The following is a 21064-nucleotide window of genomic DNA, read 5'->3' on the forward strand; positions in this document are numbered from 1 at the left end:
ACCAGTTATTAATTGAGGGTGGAAGTTGGCTTTTCCACTCCTGAGCAATACACAAGCTTGCAATTATTATACCAATTAATACAATTGGTGCATTCAGACAGGACCCGTTTAGTTTGGTTCTTAGCATTTATTATATGGAGTAAGCTCATAATCAAATTGGAGTTTATCTGATAAGCACCTGGGTTTTTCAGATCAATATTTATCAAGCATGGGGCAATTAACAGACGTATTATTTGAGCGTTTAGAAGCCCACAACCAGGGACATTTTAAGTCCTCCCTTTCTTTTCCCTTTCTTTTCTCCCCCATTTGAATTTTTTTCCAGTGTATAATATAACATTCATAGGTTTAAAACTTTTCTAACTTTAACCTGGCCGATCCTAGTGTATGCAGGATTCAATAAATGTTTGTTCATATTCTTGCAGGTATATGTTCTATCTGGTCTTGACAGACCATCTGTCATCAAAAGCAATTAAACATTACCCTTAGAGCTGGATAAAACAGAATAAAATTCTCAGAAAGGAAATTCTGTTCCGGTCAGAACGTATTAATTACAATAAATAATTTCCATATAAACTAAAGATTAATTTCTTAATTCGCCAAAGGTAGTCACGTGCCTGCAAGTATTTGAAGAAATTTCGTGGCAGGAGATTACATTTTATCTGTGAATGGGAGAATGGGAGAATGTTCGAACTATACCATCAGAGGAAAACTGGCCGATGTTTTTTTGAGGCCACTTATATGCCATTTGTAATATGTAAGATTGTGGGAAATGGGAGGGAAAAGGTATTATTTTTCAAAGTTACGTATATGAATTGATACTGGCAATTTTGTAGGTTTTGCCCTACACAGAGCATATTTTTCATGCATCTCGAATTGTCTTGAACCTCAATTGTTAAAAGTATTTAGAATCTTAATGAAGAAAGTAGCAGGTATCCCTACCCATGACCGATTTATACATATATGGTACTTTTATTATCCTCGAATGCACTGTCCAAACGATGCTCAAAAGTATTTTTGAAATCAAGCCAGCCCCCCCACCCCCCACTTTTAGCAAGGGAGCTTAATAAATTCAATCGGTAGTCTTGCTGTCTGATATCCCCATATAAATCTCACAATGGCTGGATGTAGTAGCCTGAGAAGGAGTTTGGAACAAGTATTGGAATTGCATGAAACAAATACAAAACCTTAGGTCGAAGATTAATTTTCACAATATTACATCTTCCAATTAAACTGATGGGTAACTGGCACAATTCTTGAATTTTAAGTATACTTTGTTTGAGCCAAGCCTTATAGTTTAAACCTATAATATCTCCTAGATTGGTGTTTTCTGTAACATCTTTATATGTTGCAGCATCAGGAACGTGTCCATACTTTATGCTGGTTCATAATTCGGGATAATCTGTGTTTTATTTATCTGTAATGTATACCCAGATACTGCAGCAAACCTAGAAGCCTTATATTCAGTACAGTAAATCATGCTGATAGCAACAGCAGAAAACATGGCATGTCATCGGCATAGGCGGCAGTTTGAACTCTCACTCCATTAATCTCTGTAGGGCTAATGGATTGATAATTCATAATTTAATGTCGATAAAGTTTGAGATAATTAATTTCACAGCTTTCTTAAAAAATGGAAGCACGCTGAGGATAGAGGATCATATCAACATATATCCCTAATCGGTGATGATACCAAAATATACTCAGAAATCATAGCTAGTCACTTCGCTTCAGTTATTGAAACACTTACCCACATCAGCAAGGTTTTATACCCGGTCCTGATACCACTATTGACATTAATACAGCATTTACACTGTTCAATGCTAATAACACCTTACAAAAATCAGCCTGTATGATTCTCTTAGACGCAGAGCAAGCTTTTGATCTAGTCTCCTGGCCAATTTTATGGGCCACACTGAATTGACTGGGTTTGGTGTAAAATGTATTAACCTAGCTCAGGAGGTTTATACAAACTCAGAGCTAAGGTTGTCCTTGCTGGTGAAATTTCAGAACTATTCTTGATTAACCGCACAAACAGACATGCCAAATGTCCATACTGTTATTTACAAATCATCGTGAATGCTTAGTTTACACATTAGCATTCAACATTACATAAGATACTGCAAATATAGCAGAGATCGTTCCTTTAATAGCAGATTGTACTAGGGACTCTTACTGGACGAGAAAATGCCTACACTCCCACTGCAGTTTCTTTTACACCCTGAGAAGGTTTTACACCTTTCCCATTGACTAATTGTAGCATTGCCTATAAACGTACAGATCTTCTTACCAACCATGTTGTTTTTTTTGTTTTTTTAAATCTGCTTTTGTGGCAGAAACGTCCTCTGCACAGTGACAGGCGTGCAGCTCTGCCCTGGATGATCCAGCTGCAATTTTATCTGAATCCTTGGTACCGATTTTCGATCATGAGTGAACATGGATCATGCGCTTGTGCCATGACCTAGCCCTGCCTCACGAACGGCACTCTTTCTAGACTGGGAGAGGCACACATTGCAGTACACTCATAGTGGTAAAGGGCTACCCTTATCAAGAATTAATTATCACGGATGTGGTGGTGGAAGCATGCCATTTCTATAATACTGATCAGTAGAGTGAACAGGGCATTTTACCTGTGTCACTAGAGTCCGGCATACCGGCCCACTCATGTGAAGTGCTGCTGCTGTGTACTTAACTTGCCCTTGAGCTACATCAAATTAGTATGTAGTGCTGTGCAGTGTACATGTTTACGTGTGCGTGCTGTAATGTATGTGTGCCTGTGTTTGGTAGAATGCATAGAGGCTTTGGGTTCCATGTTGGAAACCCAAGGTCTTGAGAAGGCATATGGAGGTAGAAGAGCAATCCCAGACAGGTTTGTGGATTGCCTGCGTTCCTGAGAGCAGGGTGGAAAAAACACACACACTCACACACAGGAAGAATGGGAAGCCTGGCTCTCTTGTACACTTCAAAGGGGCTCTTTAATTCTAGATAGGTCACTGGTAAGTGAGACCTGGGCACATTGTTAGAGAATTGATGGGGCTAATAAGAGAAGCACTGCAGAGGCAAGGACTCACAAAGAGCAGGGAGGGCTGGGGCGCTGTAACCTTTTATTAGGCATATATCAGTGAGGCTGACATCCAGGGGTGATCCTCTGAAGACTCCAATGGCCTGTGTTGTGGGGCTATTGAGATTGGAGTCACTCCTGCTGTGACAGACTGCTCGCAGGACAAAGGGCCGGACTAAAGAGTGAGTACTTCAAAAGAGGCAACACTCACAGCATGAATTTCAAAAACTTAAATGACATCTGTGTCTGGAAAGAGATTATAAAACAACAGCATGAGTCTCTTAAATTGTCACACTTTAGCGGTACATCACAGTGGAGAAGCTCAGCACAACATCTGCCTGTTGGGACTAAGACTGGAGACCTAGGCCTGCTAGTCTCCCTCCTGGGTGAAGGGACATGAGTCAGGAGAATCATGACAATCTGCCTTGGAGTCTGGAGCACCAGCATCTGCCTCCCTGCCAAGACCAGAGATCCCTGTGAGAAGGAGAGGAGTGGAGTGCCTGAAGGGAGCGAGGTCCTGTGGGCATTGTGTTAAGTAGACCCCTGAAGTGGAGTGCTAAATTCCAGTTGACTTCAGGACTGCAGCACAATTGACCACCTGTCGGTTTGTTTACACTGTGCCATATTTCACTTTTTGTTTGTTTAAAACTACTGCTTTTTTGATAAAAGCAAATATCTAGTGCAGCATTAATTTATTAGGGTTGCTCAACATGTTTTGAGCCTTGTGCCTGTGTAAACCTTGAACCTACCTCCTCTTCAATCTAACCCGTATGTCCATCCCCCTTTCTCAGGAAGCCTTGGACTGCTAAACATGTGCTGCCCCTGGGAGTCAAGTGCTAAAGGAGTAGTACTTGACCCAGTTGTTCAGAGCCCAAATATTTTCAGTGCTAAACATCTGTTTATGCCTGAAAATACCTCCATTTAAGACCTTCAAGAATAACCTATTGACATTTGAATTACTCTTGCTGTGACAGACTGCTCGCTGAAAAAAGGGCAGGACAAAGGAATGGACCCCTTCAAATGAGGCAACACCCACACCATGAATTTAAAAAACAGAGACACTAAGGGGGTCATTCCAACCCTGGCGGTCGGTGTTAAAGCGGCGGGCAACCCGCAAACAGGCAGGCGGCCAAAAAAATAGAATTCCGACCCTGGCGGGAACCGCCAACACAGCCCGCCACTTTAACACTCCGACCGCCACGGCGGTACAGACAAGCAGCGCGGCGGTCACCGCCAACAAACAGGCGGCAGACAATGTACCGCCCACCCTATCACAACTCACCAATCCGCCACCTTTTCCGGGGCGGGAGCCCCGCCGATAAAAACACGGCGGAAACAGACTACGAACGGGAAAACGCTCACCTCTACACACTCCACGAGGAATCTGGACAGCATGGAACCAGAACTACACATCCTACCAGCTATTGTCTACCTGCTCCTCTACCAGGAGCAAGAACGCCGGCGCAGAAGACAACGGTGAGTACTGCACCTACGACACACGGGAGGGGGGAGGCGAAAAGATTACAGTCACGCACATACGCGACACCCCTCCAACCCCCCAACTACCTACACACCAATGCAGAGCAACAACTCAGAGTGACACCCCCCAAATCCCCCGGAAGAATGCAAATGCAAAATAATAAGTAATTGTAATACAAATATATTGTAAGGCGAAGTAAATAAGTAAGACGAACATCCCATAACTATATACACATATGTATATTGTCCCGTCAGAATTGGCTTTCTGTCATTGTATGTGGGCCAATGGTCCTCAACACATGGGCAAAGCCCACACATGAGACCCGAATCCATTGGGGAGAACACTGCAGGGGCATCAGATAGGAAAACTACAGGCACCTCAGGGGGAAGGGAAGGGGGGCCACCTCAGCCACATGAGTCCACGACGCCAGATCCACGAGGGGCCTCCACGGCCAATGTTCAATCCTGGGGAGTGCAAAGCCACTGTCTCTCAAGTCTCTACAGTGGGTGGGTTGCCCACTGTGCCATCCTGGGGAGTGCAAAGCCACAGTCTCAAGTCTCTACAGTGGGTGGGTTGCCCACTGTGCCATCCTGGGGAGTGCAAAGCCACAGTCTCTCAAGTCTCTACATTGGGTGGGTTGCCCACTGTGCCATCCTGGGGAGTGCAAAGCCACAGTCTCACAAGTGGATGACAGACTCCAGTGGTACTGGAGGACTCTTGGTGCCCAGAGTGTATCGTGCAGCCCTGTCCAACACTGATCCGGGCCTGCCCCTTCTGCCAATGTGTCAGCGGTGCTTGAGATGAAGGGCCCAGCGGAGCGGTGCTTGAGTTGAAGGGCCAATCGGAGCGGTGCAGAGACGGCGGTGCCCAGCGGAGCGGTGCTTGAGATGAAGGGCCAAGCGGAGCGGTGCAGAGACAGCAGTGCCCAGCAGAGCGGTGCTTGAGTTGAAGTGCCAATCGGAGCGGTGCAGAGACGGCGGTGCCCAGCAGAGCGGTGCTTGATATGAAGGGCCAAGCGGAGCGGTGCTTGAGTTGAAGGGCCAAGCGGGGCGGTGCTTGAGTTGAAGGGCCAAGCGGAGCGGTGCAGAGACGGCGGTGCCCAGCGGAGCGGTGCTTGAGATGAAGGGCCAAGCGGAGCGGTGCAGAGACGGCGGTGCCCAGCGGAGCGGTGCTTGAGATGAAGGGCCAAGCGGAGCAGTGCAGAGACGGCGGTGCCCAGCGTAGCGGTGCTTGAGATGAAGGGCCAAGCGGTGCAGAGACGGCGGTGCCCAGCGGAGCGGTGCTTGAGATGAAGGGCCCAGCGGAGCGGTGCTTGAGTTGAAGGGCCAAGCGGAGCGGTGCAGAGACGGCGGTGCCCAGCGGAGCGGTGCTTGAGATGAAGGGCCAAGTGGAGCGGTGCAGAGACGGCAGTGCCCAGCGGAGCGGTGCTTGAGATGAAGGGCCCAGCGGAGCGGTGCTTGAGATGAAGGGCCAAGCGGAGCGGTGCAGAGACGGCGGTGCGGAGCGGTGCTTGAGATGAAGGGCCAAGCGGAGCGGTGCTTGAGATGAAGGGCCAAGCGGAGCAGTGCAGAGACGGCGGAGCCCAGCGGAGCGGTGCTTGAGTTGAAGGGCCAAGCGGAGCGGTGCAGAGACGGCGGTGCCCTGTTCAGGGGTGCTTGTCTTGAAGGGCCCTGTTCAGCGGTTCTTGAGATGGCGGTGCCCTGTTCAGCGGTGCTTGTCTTGAAGGGCCCTGTTCAGCGGTTCTTGAGACGGCGGTGCCCTGTTCAGCGGTGCTTGTCTTGAAGGGCCCTGTTCGGCGGTTCTTGAGACGGCGGTGCCCTGTTCAGCGGTGCTTCACATGTGTCTCCAGGGCACCAGATCCGGGCAATAGATGGTGTTCACTCGCCATCCGACTTCTCGCTTGCTGGGCCCTCCTGTGCTGGTGTCCCGTGCCCGTGGGTGCCCTCCTTCACCCCCGGAATGGGGCTGGTGGGGCCCTCCTGGGCAGCTCGCCTGCTGCCGGACTTGTCGGCCGTGCTGCCCTTGCAATCCTTGCCTGATCCTCTGTGGCCCTTGCCTCCCTTTGGAGATGTGCCAGGTGGCACCCCACTCCCTGACGGTGCCAGGGTGGTGACTGTGGAGGCTGCCGTCTCTGTTTTCTCGTGCCAGCCCTTGGCTTTTTTTGTTTTTTTCCCTGGGGGTGGGCTGGCTGTCACTTTGCTGCTGGCCGATGTGGCTGCCCTCGTAGGTGGGGGACTCCAATATCCCTGGACTATGGTCCTTGTAGGTCCAGGGGTTGTGGTGGCTGAGGTGCAGATTGGACTTTTACGAGATGGAGGGGGTGGGTCAGGTGATGGAAAGAGGTTAATTTTGGAGAGGAAAAACTTTTTAGGAGCAATGGGAAGGGTAGGTGCAGTGGGTATGGGAGTGGAGGAAGAGGATGTGGTTGTAGGAGAGTCAAGTGTGCTGTCTATGGGTGCAGGTGCTTGTGACGGAGGCTGTCGTGAGGTGGATGGCTGTTGGGTGGGTGGCTGCCTGCTTTTGTGTGGTTTGGAAGAGGGGGTGACAGACACACTGGGAGAGGACACAGGGGACATGTAAATGGCAGTGGGGGTGGTGACTGCACGTGTGCGGAGTGTTCTGGTGGGTGTGCTGGTGATGGACGTAGTGGCTGATGAAGTGGTGCATGCAAGTGTGAGTTGGGACGTCACAGGGAGGGAGGAGGGAGACGAGGAGGAGGGGGACACAGAGGAGGCAGTGGCTGTTGGCATGTCTGCATGTGGATGTTGCTTGTGTGAATGCTTCTGTGATGTGTGGTGCTTATGTTTGGATGAGCTGACCTTGGGTGTTGAGGTGTGTGCAGGCTGGTCTGTAGGTGTGTCTGGGATAGGCAGAGGAACAGGGGAGTGGGACTGGGTGGAGGGAGTTGGAGGAGGGAGGCAGGAGACAGGGACAATGGCTGCCGTCAGTGCTGAGGCCAGAGCGTTGAACGATCGCTGATGGGCAGCCTGACCCGAATGAATGCCCTCCAGGTATGCATTGCTCCGATGAACCTCCCTTTCCACCCCCTGGATGGCATTCAAAAGGGTAGACTGCCCTACAATGAGCGTCCGGAGGAGGTCGATGACCTCCTCACTGAGGGCAGCAGGGGTAACTGGGGCAGGGCCTGAGGTGCCTGGGGCGAAGGAGATGCCCGCCTTAGTGTGCGAGCGGGCACGGGGTGAACGCTGAGGGGCTGCTGGGAGGGCGGAGCTGGTGCGCTGGGTGGCGGCTGTGCCTGTTGTTGCGGTGGGCACGGATGTTGCCGCCACCACAAGGGAGCTCCCTTCCGAGGACGTGTCGGTGTCGCTGATGTCTCCACGTGTCCCTGTTGTGGAGCCCACCTCGCCCTCCGTCTCACTGGTTAAATCAGAGTCCGTTGCATGGCCCTCCGGGGCCATGTGAGATGCAGCTCCCTCGTGCTCCAATGCCACTTCTCCTCCGCCAGATGATGCTAATGCACACATGAACAGGAAGAGCAGACCAAAAAAGGGGGGGGGGGGAGAATAAAGACCTGTTGAGTGCATGCATTGGCAACACAGTTGGCAGAGAGGACAGACACAGAAGCCCCCTGCACTACGCCGCGCACTTGGGGTACACTACTCAATCAGTGGGAGATGGCCTACAAGCCTATGGATGACAACTGCACACATCGGTGACACAGGGCCATGGATAGCTGTACTTGGCACCCTACAGAGGTGGGGGGCGGGGGCACAGGGCCATGCCTTACGGAGGGGCCTAGCCTACAGAAATCGCCCTGGCCTAGGGATACCCATAGCCCTCCTCCCCCACCCAGACACCTCCACTGCGTGCATAGTCAGCAGAATGAGAGTGTACTCACCCCCTTGTGTCTGCTGTGATGTCCTCACGCGCCCATCCAAATCTGGGTAGGCCACCGCCAGGATCCGAGACATCAGGGGGGTCAATTCACGCGTGGCACCCCTCCTACGTTGGGAGGCCATCCCCAGCAGAGCCTCCGCGGTCTTTCTGCTCCCGCGGAGGATGTCCTCCCACCTCTTGCGGCAGTGGGTGCCCCGTCTGTTGTGGGCCCCCAGTGGCCGGACGTCCTTTGCGATGGCACGCCAAATGTCGACTTTCTGATGGGCGCTGACCTATGTGACACGTACAGGGAGAGAAAATACAATATCAGAATTTTCTGCATGCTCGATGCGAGTGTCCCCCCCATCCCCACACTTGCCATGTGGCACATGCTCTCATTTGTCGTTTGATGCATGCCTCATACGCTCCCTTCCGCACCATCGTTCATTCACCCCACTCAACCCAGGCATTGCCCACAAAGCATGGTCCCAGTGTACTTACCTGTTGGTCTGGAGGTCCGTAGAGTAGCGCATACTGGGGGAGGACCCCATCCACGAGTTTCTCCAATTCCTCAGATGTGAAGGCAGGGGCCCTTTCCCCAGTCGCAGCAGCCATTGTCTCTTCCAGACCGAGGTCACAGCAGCACTTGCAGTATAGGTCCTCTCCTGTGGATGATCAGGTCTCGAGTGATTAAGCAGATAGAAAATGGCGGTCACGCCCGCGGCGGTGCGTACCGCGGCGGTGCGTACCGCCGGCGCACATCGTCATTGGCTCCTGAGACCCATAGGGTTCAATGTTAACCAATGCTGCTTTGCGCCGCGGTCTTCGACCGCCTACCGCCACGGTGTGCCACGCCAGCGCATTGACCTCACATCCCATTGTCACACTTCACAGGTCAGGCAGCCGCCATTTCAAGGGCCCACATGGCTTAATTTCTACTGCGTCACACAGGCCTAGCCGTTGCATTGCCACTCATACAAGCCATTCAGTTGATAGCGAATCGTGTTCTGTGCAAGCTGTGGTTACGTACCTGTGGGTTGCTTGACTCTGTGCTCCATGTTGTCCTTCCTAGGCACCGTCCGCTGGGACTTGCGAGGAGATGGAGGAATCTTCCCTTGTACAGACCGCTGGTGGACCTGTCGACAATGGAAGAAAGACATGTCATACTGACATACAGACTTGACCGAGCCACTATACAGGAACTGTGTGCCCAGCTGGAGCCAGACCTGATGTCCCCCATTCGCCAACCCACATAGATTCCCCCTCTGGTGCAGGTGCTGTCAGTACTCCATTTTTTGGCAAGTGGATCATTCCAAACAACAGCAGCCATATCATCAGGGATGTCTCAGCCTATGTTTTCTAAGGTTTTGTCCAGAGTGTTGTCTGCCCTGATGAAATACATGCGGAGCTACATTGTTTTCCCTGAGGTGGGCGATTTGGCTACAGTGAAGGGTGATTTCTATGCCCTTGGACATATTCCCAACATCATTGGTACCATTGATGGGACCCATGTGGCTTTGGTTCCCCCCAGTTTAAGTGAGCAGGTGTACAGGAACAGAAAAAGTTATCATTCGATGAATGTCCAGGTGGTCTGTTTGGCTGACCAGTACATCTCCCATGTAAATGCCAAGTTCCCTGGGTCAGTGCATGACGCGTACATCATGCGAAATAGCAGCATCCCTTATGTGATGGAACAGCTACAGAGACACCGTGTGTGGCTAATTGGTGACTCTGGTTACCCCAACCTGTCGTGGCTACTGACCCCAGTGAGGAATCCCTGGACCAGGGCAGAGGAACGGTACAATGAACCCCATGGGCGTACTAGGAGGGTGATCGAGCGGACCTTCGGCCTCCTGAAGGCCAGGTTTAGGTGCCTGCATATGACAGGTGGATCCCTAATGTACTCACCAAAGAAGGTGTGCCATATCATCGTGGCCTGCTGTATGCTTCACAACCTGGCTTTGCAACGCCAGGTGCCTTTCCTGCAGGAGGATGGTCCAGATGGTGGTGTTGTAGCAGCTGTGGAGCCTGTGGAGAGTGAAGAGGAGGAAGACGACGGGGACGACACAGACAACAGGGACACAGTGATACAACAGTATTTTCAGTAGCACACAGGTACGAATCAACCCCGCCATTTTACATTTACTTAAAGTCTCCTGCCTCTCTACTGTCTGTGTTTCCCCCCAGTTCCTGTTAACTGAGTTGTGACTTTCCCTTCCGTTTTCAGAGCTGTGGGCCCCACTGCGTGACCTCTGCTTTGTTTGCCCATGGACTACAGCTGTGTGACAGTGGTATGTTGTCATCACAATGTAACTGAACATTTTGGCACCGTTATGTCTAATACATTTGTTCAAAATACAAGCAGACTCCAGATTTTTTAAGTGCAATAAGTGATTTTATTAAAGTGCTAAATTTAGAGACATGGTTGAAAAACGGTGATGGGTGATGGTGGAGTAATGTCCATGGCAGAGTCCAGTTTTCAGTCTCACAGGTGCATTGTCCATATGCCTGTGGAAGGATGGAGCAGGGGCAGTTTAAGGTTGGACAGGGTGACAATGTGGGACAGTGGGATGACATCAGGGGGTATCCTTTGCTGGCGGGGGTCTTGGCATCCTACTCTGTCTTCTTCTGAGATCTCAGGTACCGCTTGCGGGGTGGTTCTTCTTCTGCAGGAGGTGGGGTTCTGGTGGCCTGTCGTTGTGTGGGGGCCTCCTGTCCACTAGCGCCGGCGGAGGTGGCAGCCTGGTCTTGGTCCATGCTAGTGACAGGGGCCCTTTGTGGTGCCACATGGTCCCGCAATGTGGTGACTATCTGGTTAAGAGCCACGACGATGGTCCCCATTGCGGAACTAATGTTTCTCAGTTCCTCTCTGAACCCCATGTACTGTTCCTCCTGCAGTACCTGTATCTCCTGGAACCTGGCCAGTACCGTAGCCATTGTCTCCTGGGAGCGGTGGTATGCTCCCATGATGGAGGAGAGTGGGTTCCCTGGGCCTGTCCCCCCCCTGTCGCACAGCAGCGCTCCCAGTTCCCCTGTTTCCCTGTGCCTCTGTCCCCTGGACCGTGTGCCCACTACCACTGCCCCCAGGTCCCTGTTGTTGTTGGGGTGGTGGGTCAACCTGGGTGCCCTGTAGTGGTGGACACACCGCTGATTGACGTGTCCTGGAGTCAGAGGCATGGGCCCGCTGGGTGGGAGCTGTGCTGGTGTTCCCAGAGGGGGTTAGGTCTGCTGTAGCCTGTGGCTGTCTGTGGGGAACCGACTGTCCCGAGGTCCCCGATGGGCCGGGCTGGTCATCTGGGTCCAGGGAGACAGAGCTGCTGTCATCACTGGGGGCCTCTTCTGGGGGTGGGATGGACATCTCTGGACCCTCCTGGGCGGTGTGGTGGCGTTCGGGTCCTGCAGGGGTATAAGAGTATGGTTATTGCTTCTGTGTGTGCCATTTCGTGTAATGGGTGGGTGGCCGTGTACCCCAGTGCTGGCATTCCCTTGTGGGGGCTGTTGTGACGGTGGCTTGTGGGGGAGATGGGGATGTGCAGTGGGCATGCTTTGGTGATGGGTGTCCATGCTTTAGGGACGCATGCAGGGCTAGGTTTTGGGATGGGTGGGTTGTAATGGTGAGCCATTTGCAAGGAGTTGGTGTGATGGGGGTGGGGGTATGATTTGGCATGCAGGTGGGGTGGGGGGAATGAAGTAGTGAAGATTTGACTTACCAGAGTCCATTCCTCCGCCTACTCCTGCGAGGCCCTCAGGATGCAGGATGTGCAAGACTTGCTCCTCCCATGCTGTGAATTCTGGGGGAGCAGGTGGGGGTCCGCCGCCAGTCTTCTGCACCGCGATGTTGTGCCTTGATACCATGGAACGCACCTTTCTCCGTAGGTCGTTCCACCACTTCCTGATGTCGTCCCGATTTCGTGGATGCTGTCCCACAGCGTTGACCCTGTCTACTATTCTGCTCCATAGCTCCATCTTCCTGGCAATGGTGGTGTGCTGCACCTGTGTCCCGAAGAGCTGGGGCTCTACCCGAACTATTTCCTCCACCATGACCCTGAGTTCTGCGTCAGAGAACCTGGGGTGTCTTTGGGGTGCCATGGGGTGGTGTGGATGAGGTGAGGGGTGGTGTATGTGGTGGTGAGTGTGGTGGTGTATGGTGTTTTGTGCGTGGATATTGTGTGGGTGATGTTGTGCTTTGCCTCTGTGTGATGGTCTACTCTATTCTGTGCTGTCTCTCTCTGTCCTTCAGTCGCAATTGTGGTCGTAAGGGTTTGTGGATGATGTGGGTGTGTGTTTTATATTGTATTGGGTGTGTGGGAGTGGTGTGTGTATGTGTCTCAGGTGTGTGTATTTTGAATTGTCCAATGTGGTAGTGTTTTGTAAAGGTGGGTGTATTTTGACCGCGGCGGTGTGTACCGCCAATGGAATACCGCGGTTGAAAGACCGCTGCGGGGATTTGTGGGTCGGAATGGCATGGGCGTATTTCTGTTGGCGTGACGGTGGAGGTTTGGTCATCGCCAGTTTTTCGCTGGCCGTTGGTGTGGCGGAATTTTGTTGATGTCGGGTTTTTGGCGGTTTGCCAGTTGCGGGTCAGAATGACCGTGGCGGTTTACCGCGACCACGGCGGTGTTATGGCGGTCTTTTGACCGGCGGTAAGTGCCTTTTACCGCCGAGGTCAGAATGACCCCCTAAATGTCATCTGTGTTTGTAAATTGAATATAAAAAGAGGAGCTTGAGCTTTCTCAATTGTCGAACTATAGTTGTTCATTACGATGGAAAAGCTCAACACAACTTCTTCCTTTTGTGTCCTGGACTGGGGACCCAAGCCTGCTAGTGTGCCTGCTGGGTGAGGGAACATTACCCAGTGGAATCAGTACCACATGCTCTGGAGTCTGGAGCACTAGCACCTGCCTGCCGAGACCAGAGGACCCTGTGAGGAAATGGAGAGTGCCTGGGAGGAGTGAGGGCCTATGGTGACCCTGTTGAGTAGACTCCTGAAGCGTAGTGCGAGATTCTTTTTTATTTTTGAAGGGTTATGAGACTTAATCAAGAAGTACATCATCACAATCCATTCAATCAGTAACTGAAAAATATGTTCCTGTGTGCTAATTTTTATTTCATGTAGCCAGTTAGTCTTATTAGTCTTACTGTACTATGACCCCTTACATTTCTGTGATGGAAACTTCCAGAACCCGCAGGGATCAGCAACATTTCTACCACCCAGCATTACCCAACTTGTGCCAATAAAACTCTGCCCCACTCTTGTGGGCCTCGTGCCCGGCACAAGAACTGATCATACCAAGGTCAAATGGAGACCTTGCATAGGGACTCCCATTGACCTCGGTTGGGTGTGTTCATGTCGCTGGCACTGGGCCCAACCAAACAAGCGGTATAGAGTTTTTATTGCCACAAGTGCGTCAATGCTGAGTTGTAGGAATTTTGTGGGTTCTGGTAGTTTCTATCACAGAAATGTAGGGGAAATGCACGATTTAAGGCAAGGTTTGAGGTTTGCAGGGCATTGTGGTTAAGAAACCACATGGAATTCACACAAGGCACACCACCCTGGAATCACCTGGTTGTCTACTTTTCGGAAATGTTTGTGGTTGGTAGTTTGCAAGGGTGGCATCCGAGCATGACCCCAAATCCCGCAGCTACTCCTATTTCTGAACTCTCCACATAGCACTTTAGAGCCTTTTGTGTCAAGGTCTCTTTGGCTCACTTATACAAGTGAGGTAGCATTTTTATCAGGAGACTTGGGGGAATGCTGTGTGGTAGGAAATGTGTGGCTCCCTTCAGATTCCAGAGGTTTTCACAGAAAATACTTCCATTTAAGACTTTCAAGAATAAACTATGGCAGTTGAGTTGGAAGTTTGAGAACACCCACACACACACAAATTGTTGGACATTTTAAAACACTGATCCCATCCCGTTGTACCATAAAAATGGTTGAGGGTGAAAGTACTATCCCTTCCAGGATTGAAAGGAGCACATCAAGGTTTGGTGGAGGTGTTTGGGAAGGAGTTTCTCAATAGGTGAAGAACATTGCCTCATAGAAGATGCCACAAGACATTCTAAGTTATATGTTTTGAAGCCTGGTCCTGATGTAGCTTTACAATTGTTCTGTTGGGGGAATGATACTTGTACTCTAATGGTCCAGATTTAGTACCTTGCTCATGAACGGGACCAAAATGTTTGGATGGATGTTTATAAGTAGGCAGGACTTTAAATGAATAATGAATGGATAACAGCACTTGTGATCTATTTCCTTGTGAGTACCAGAACCTCTCCAGGATTGAAAAGAGTTCCGGTACTCACTGGGGCATGTCAGGTTCGGGCATAAAGTTCATGGAAGCATGCACAGTAACTCACGTTTTTATTACTGGATGATTAAAATATTCTTGTGGTCTCTGAAACAAGAACTGCCACTCATACTGACTTGATAGGCATCAGATTCAGGATACTTTGTGTGAGGTTTAGGTAATATTTAGTGCCATTCAATTTGGAACAGCAGACCTAAGATTGAAAAGGGGTACCAGGAAGGGGCAAACAAGATAGAGTGCCCACCACCTACAGCCCCTGTTAGCCCCACAATGTAGCAATATCTGCTGCACCTCCTGTATCGTTTGTCAGGTCAGTGATATGGCCATTTGTGGTGTCTCTGGGCCTTATACAAAGTACCCAGGGGAGCCTTATGTCTCCGACAATCACTCTCTCTCTGTTAGCTACATCTATTTTTAAGTGTTGTTTTATTTATATGTAAACTCACTATTTGTCAGAATTCGGCATGTGATGGACCCCACCCTTTTTCTACAATCTTCTGTTTTTGGGTCATTTCAGATATGTTGGAGTCGCCTCACATTACTTTATGACCCGGGCTTGTGTGCATAAGTAGGCAGCTTAATAATAAACAATATTAAATATGGAATTTCTAAAGTGCAATAGTTACTCCAAAAAAGTGTCCCAGCACTGCGTAGTCGGAAACTCTCAAGGGCAGTTTACTGAAGGCTAGACAGAACTAGCAGCCTTTCTAAAAAGCCATGTCTTCAGATGTTTCCAGAACAGAGCCTTTGTCTCCAATTGCCTAAGACAAAGAGGAAGAGAGTTCCATAACATGGGTGCCAAAAAGCTGAAGAAACTGCCCCCAATACGGACCTTCTTAACTCTGGGTATTTGAGTCAACAGCGTCCCAGAGGACCTGAGACACCTTGCAGGAGAATAATGCCTGATAAGCGGGTGCAATTAACTGGCCCCGTCTTCCTAAAGGTTTGGTAGGTAAAGCAAGGAGCCTTAAAGGCAAGACCAACCTTGATCAGGAGCTAGCGCAATTTGCTCGGAGCTGAGCTCTTAGAGGCCCACTTAGATAACAAAAGCTGGGCCGCGGAACTCTGCCAACAGTGAGAGACTCTCAAGTAAAGGATGTTAAAATAATCCAACCAGGAGATAACAAGAGCGTGAATTACTGTTTCTTGGGCTGACTCAGACAAAAGGAAAATTATGTTCTTCAGGGATTTTGTAATCCCAAAGCATTTACCTGCTAAGGCTGTGATTTGACTGTCAAAAGTAAGGTTTTCATCAAACCAAATGCTTAGGTTTCTAACCCTAGACTTTGTTAAAGGAAGGGGGCCTAAAGTAGATGGCCACCATTCGGGAGACCAGATTGAGGGCTGCTTGCCAAAAAATAAGGACCTCAGTCTTGTCTGCATTTCATTTTAAGCAGTTGAGGTCCATCCATCGGGCTACGTCCGACAAACAGGCTCCTAGAGAAGCTGCCGCGATCACTGTGTGACAATTAGCTGTGTATCATTGGTGTACGATATGATGTCAAACCTGTGACGCTCGATGATATCAGCCAGGGACTGCAAATAAAGATTGAAAATGGTAGGGCTCAGTGAGGAGCCCTGGGGACACCCTTTGCTGCAATGAAATTCCGAGAGCGAAAAAGTTTCAGTCCGACCTCAAAGGAGCGGCCCTGCAAGAAAGACACAAGTCACTGAGGTGCCTTGTGTCCGACACCGCAGTTACACAACATTTCAAAGAAGGAGGCCGCGGGGTACTGTGTTCAAAGCTGCACTCTGGTCCAGTACCAACAGTGCCTCAGTGTCCTTTCATCCAGAATTTGACGCATAGACTCCAGAGCAAGCAGAAGAGCCGACTCAGTGCTGTAACGGGAACGAAAGCCCAGTTTAGCTTTATGGAGTAGGTTCTTGGCTTCAGTGAACATTGAGAGCTGTTAAGTGACATATTTTTGTGCCACTTTCAAGAGACAAGGGAGCAACGAGAGTGGCCTTTAATTTTCAGTTTTAGTGGAACCAAGAGAAGGTTTTTAGAAGCATGCTTCCTTTTTGCTGAAACTTCAGCTGTAAAAAAAGAGTTATTGATAAGCTCTCTAAACACTGGAAGAAGCTCATTCATTTCACGCTCCAAAATAGCAGGATCGGCCGGGTCAAATGGTGAACCAGATTTAACAGATAGAAAAGAAACTGTAACTTGTCAAGGTCCAAAAGTTTAGCCTGTAATAGTCTCATTATGTCTGTCTTCCAAAGGAGGAATGAGTGTAGAAACCCTGTCCAACGAGGGTTAAGAGCAAGCTCAAATTTATTTGCATAAAACACCAGACGCACCTGCCTGATGCACCTATCATAAATCTTTACAGTTGAGGGATAGATGCCCCTGCTGGCTTCCACAAAATCTCTATGCCAGATGCGCTCACAGCGCTTACAGTTCTTTTTGCGTGTAGCAACCTCCTCAATGACTTATATTCAATCTCACAAATGAGGCACATTTTATTTTAAGTCTTATTTCATCTTTAAAACCTTTGAATGGCAGAAGTGATGTCAAATATACTATGCAAACATATTTGCGATACTGATGCATTTTCAATTGCCTCAGGATAATGGGAGCGGTAAAAGCTAATCATTCAGATCAGCATTTCAGTATTGACTAGTGTCCTGTTACATTAATGATGTCTGTGTTGTATTTCAGGGTGCCATGAAGTAGCGTGCTACACCTCCTTAGAGCAATTTATTGCCCCGTCAGGTGAAGTAAGCACTATATTCATTCACAATACCGTTCTTAACATAAAGGCAAAAAAAACTGAACTATTTCTTAAAGACTTTTTAAAACTATAAGGTAATTCATGTCAGTGATAGGTCCAGGTTTACCTTTTATATTTTAGTTATGTTGCACTCCTAAAGAGTATTTAATTTTCTCTTGTTAGAATTTGGGTCTCTAGTTGGTAGAGGTAAACACCCTTGTCCACGTAGGGACCACAATCCTAGTCAGCCAACCCAAATTATCCTGTGCTCACCCTCTGGTAGCTTGTATTTGTGTTAGTACTCATACAGTAATGCAGTGAAAACACCACAAAAACACACCACACAGTTTAGAAAAATAGATATTTATCTGAATAAAATAATGTTGAAACTATGAAAATCCAATGTACAGAAGCAGAGTTATGAATTTTTAAAGATTAAATCCCACGAAAGCGCTTAAAAACACAATAGCTCCAACTGAGGCTATCGCGGCATAGTTGATGGAATCATTCTTCAATAATCTAATGCCTCAGGCACCATTCACAGACTCGCACGGACCCCCAGGTACAGTACCCTTTGAAAATGAAGAAACAAAGACGTCACACGGAGTCGGGGAAGTGGGGCATCGCTGGGTCCAGTACAACGTCAGTCCCTTATGGCGTCAGTGGAGATGAGGTGTTGGGTCCGCACTGTGAGGCAGGCCAGGCGAGGTGTAGTTTTCATCCGGTTGCAGGAGGAGTTGGTGCATCATCGGTGGCGAGGTGTCTGTTCCTCGTGACCAGGCAGGGTTGATGAATCCTGTCAGTCAAGACATGATGTGTCGACTTTGCAGTGTCACAATGATGCTGCGTCACGTCAGTGGTGTCGCAGCAATGTCGGACTTGCGTTGCAGGCCGTGGTTGTTGCGTGCAGCGATGTCCATGGAACGGGAGCAGGCTGCAGTGTCGGTGCTGGCATCAATGAAGTCATTCCTGGCGTCGCCGAAGTTGGAAAACTAGCTACAAGCTAGCTGGTGAAGTCTTTGTTGGCCCTGAGATTTCAGAACAGGAGACAAGCTCAATCCAAGCCATTGGAGAGCACTTTTGGGGAAGGCACAGTCCTTTCAGAAAAGTCAGAGGCCAGCAGGGCAACAGCCGGGCAGCAGTCCTTTTCAGCAAAACAGTCCATATGAGTCCTTTGTGCAGCCAAGCAGTTCCTCTGACAGAGTTCAGGTGTAGATCCAGAAGTGTCTGATTTGCTGGGGCCTGAGACCCAGTTTATATACCTAAAGATGCCATTGATGTGAGGGAAACTTCAAAGAGTGGTTTTGAAGTGCCCAAGTTACCCTTTCAGCCCAGTCCTGTCTGACAGTATCCCTGTACTGGTGTTATCAGTCCTTTGTGTGAGGGCAGGCCACTGGCCTTTGAAATGAAAGTGAGAGCCCCTCCAACCTTCCTGCCCAGGGAGACCCATTCAGTGTGCAGATGAATGCAGGTGAGACTGAGTATCCTGTGTTTATGGCTTCTGGGTGGAATGCACAAGGGGAGCTGTCAACCAGCACAGACCAGACGTGGATTGGACACACGGCTGTAAGGCACAGATGACAGTAAGTGCAGAGAAATGCCCACTTTCTAAAAGTGGCATTTCTAAAGTAGTAATATTAAATCCAACCTCACCAGTAAGCAGGATTTTCTATTACCATGCCGGCAATACTAAATATGACCGGGCTATTCTTTCCAGATCAGAATCTACCACTCAAAAGAATATGAGGGCATTTCTAATGCTAGTCTATGAGAGGAGCAGGCCTCATAGTGGTGGAAAATGGATTTATGAGCTTTTCACTAATAGGACATGTAAAACACATAAGTACATGTCCTGCTTTTTACCTACATAGCATCCTTCTCCATGGGTTACCTAGGTTCTACCTTAGAGGTGACTTATATGTCGAAAAAGGGTGTGTTTAAGGCTTGGCAAATAGTTTTAAATGCCAAGTCAAAGTGGCAGTTAAGCTGCACACACAGGCCTTGCAATCACAGGCCCGAGACATGGTTAAAGGACTACTTATGTGGGTGGCACAAGATTTTAATTGATTTGGACTTGAGGTTGAAGGTATTGTGAGCTTCTCATTGTGCCTGCCAGTGGGTCACAAGATGTTCAGACTAAATTCACATCCACTCCTTGGCCTCTCAGCATAGTGTGTAGAGTGATAGTATCATATGTTCCAGTTTTTAATATCATTCTATAGGAGTGTGTGTGATGGAGGTATGCAGCTAATGGAATATTAGCAAATGGAAAAGAAAATGCTGTGTTTACAAGTGAGGAGAAAGAGAGTGGATTTGCACATTTGTGGGTGTCTGTGAGCACAGTAAAGGGTAGATGACGCAAGGATGCAGAAGGACAGTAAAATGGTGACTTAATGTGAGAGGCAGATGATTTCAGAAGGGAGACAAACGGGTTCAGTGTCTAACAGTAAAATGGTGTGAAGTGGAGAATGGGATTGATCAATCCTTAATTTTAGCCGGTGGAGCCCACCAGCATTTATTTTTGGGGACCAGCACTTATTTTACCTCATCGGACATTTATCGAGCGTAATACAGAAAACAACACACAGATCTGAAAGACAGAGGAAGAAAAAGACAGAAAAACCTTCACAAGGGAGGAAGCAGGAAAGTTCAAGAGCGAGATAAAGGGGCAGAGAGCATCTGGTAGTGAATTAAAGAGGCATGAGATGGATTTAAGATTAGCAGCATTGGTATTTGGTATGCAGACTTTCCATCGCGACAGCCTCTGGGCTTCTGAGCTGAGCTTCAGGCACCGGTACTCTGGGATTAGATTGATTTACACACTTCAAAGATGACTGTCTTCCAGACCTTACTAATGTCTAACTCACAGTCTCATAATTTCAACATTGAAACATTTTAAATTTTAATTACTAAAAACAAAATCAGTGTTGTTACTTTATCTGATACTGCTACCAAGCATTGGTGAATCAAATAGATCAAGCTTGTTTTTACATTGATTTTCTATTTCTATACTGGTGCATGCCATTGTAATGTTTTGACCGTATACTGAATTCTGTGTTCCATGGAATGTCATGAGGGGAATGCTGGAGTCAGTTGATACGCTGCCTGTGATGCAGGTGGATGTGCTGTGCTGCCAGGAATAAAACTCTTATTACTACAATTTGGAAATGCGCGTTAATACAATGGCAAAGAGCGGCAGAGGTATCCTGTCATCAGGAGCAGCACAGGAATGGATTTACCTCTGATGACCCATATTTATTACTGGAAGTACTCAGTGGAAAACAAATATATTGGACCTGGAGAGATTCACTGATAATTGAATATATTATTTGTTGATTGGTTGGTGAACAGTGTACCACTGGCAGTGAATATTTCGTTTGCTAAGATATGCGATCCAACTCATTACTGTTTTAACTTCAATGAAGTTTCTCGTCACTTGAGCAAGTACATTCTTAAGCTGCTTCCTCGCGCAGTGGTGATTCAGAAGCTGGAGGACTATGACGAGGGAGCATCACTGTTGATTTTTCTGACCTTCACGCATTACGCATCACGTTAGTGTGCAGGTCAATAGGCAGTCGTCATCAGGTTTACGTAGCCATCTTTAAAAGGAAGTGTTTCACAACGCTACGCTCGCAGACAACTTTTACGACCTGTTACTTACGCT

At 48.8% G+C, this 21064-nt stretch overlaps 1 protein-coding gene across 2 annotated transcripts in view; it reads left to right on the top strand.

Annotated features, from left to right (window-relative positions):
* NSMCE2 (NSE2 (MMS21) homolog, SMC5-SMC6 complex SUMO ligase) overlaps positions 1-21064 on the top strand; it is a 665833-nt gene that overhangs the window by 312609 nt on the left and 332160 nt on the right. The window lies entirely within an intron of this gene.

The sequence above is a fragment of the Pleurodeles waltl genome, chromosome 2_2 (assembly GCF_031143425.1).
Source record: "Pleurodeles waltl isolate 20211129_DDA chromosome 2_2, aPleWal1.hap1.20221129, whole genome shotgun sequence".
NCBI lineage: Eukaryota > Metazoa > Chordata > Amphibia > Caudata > Salamandridae > Pleurodeles > Pleurodeles waltl.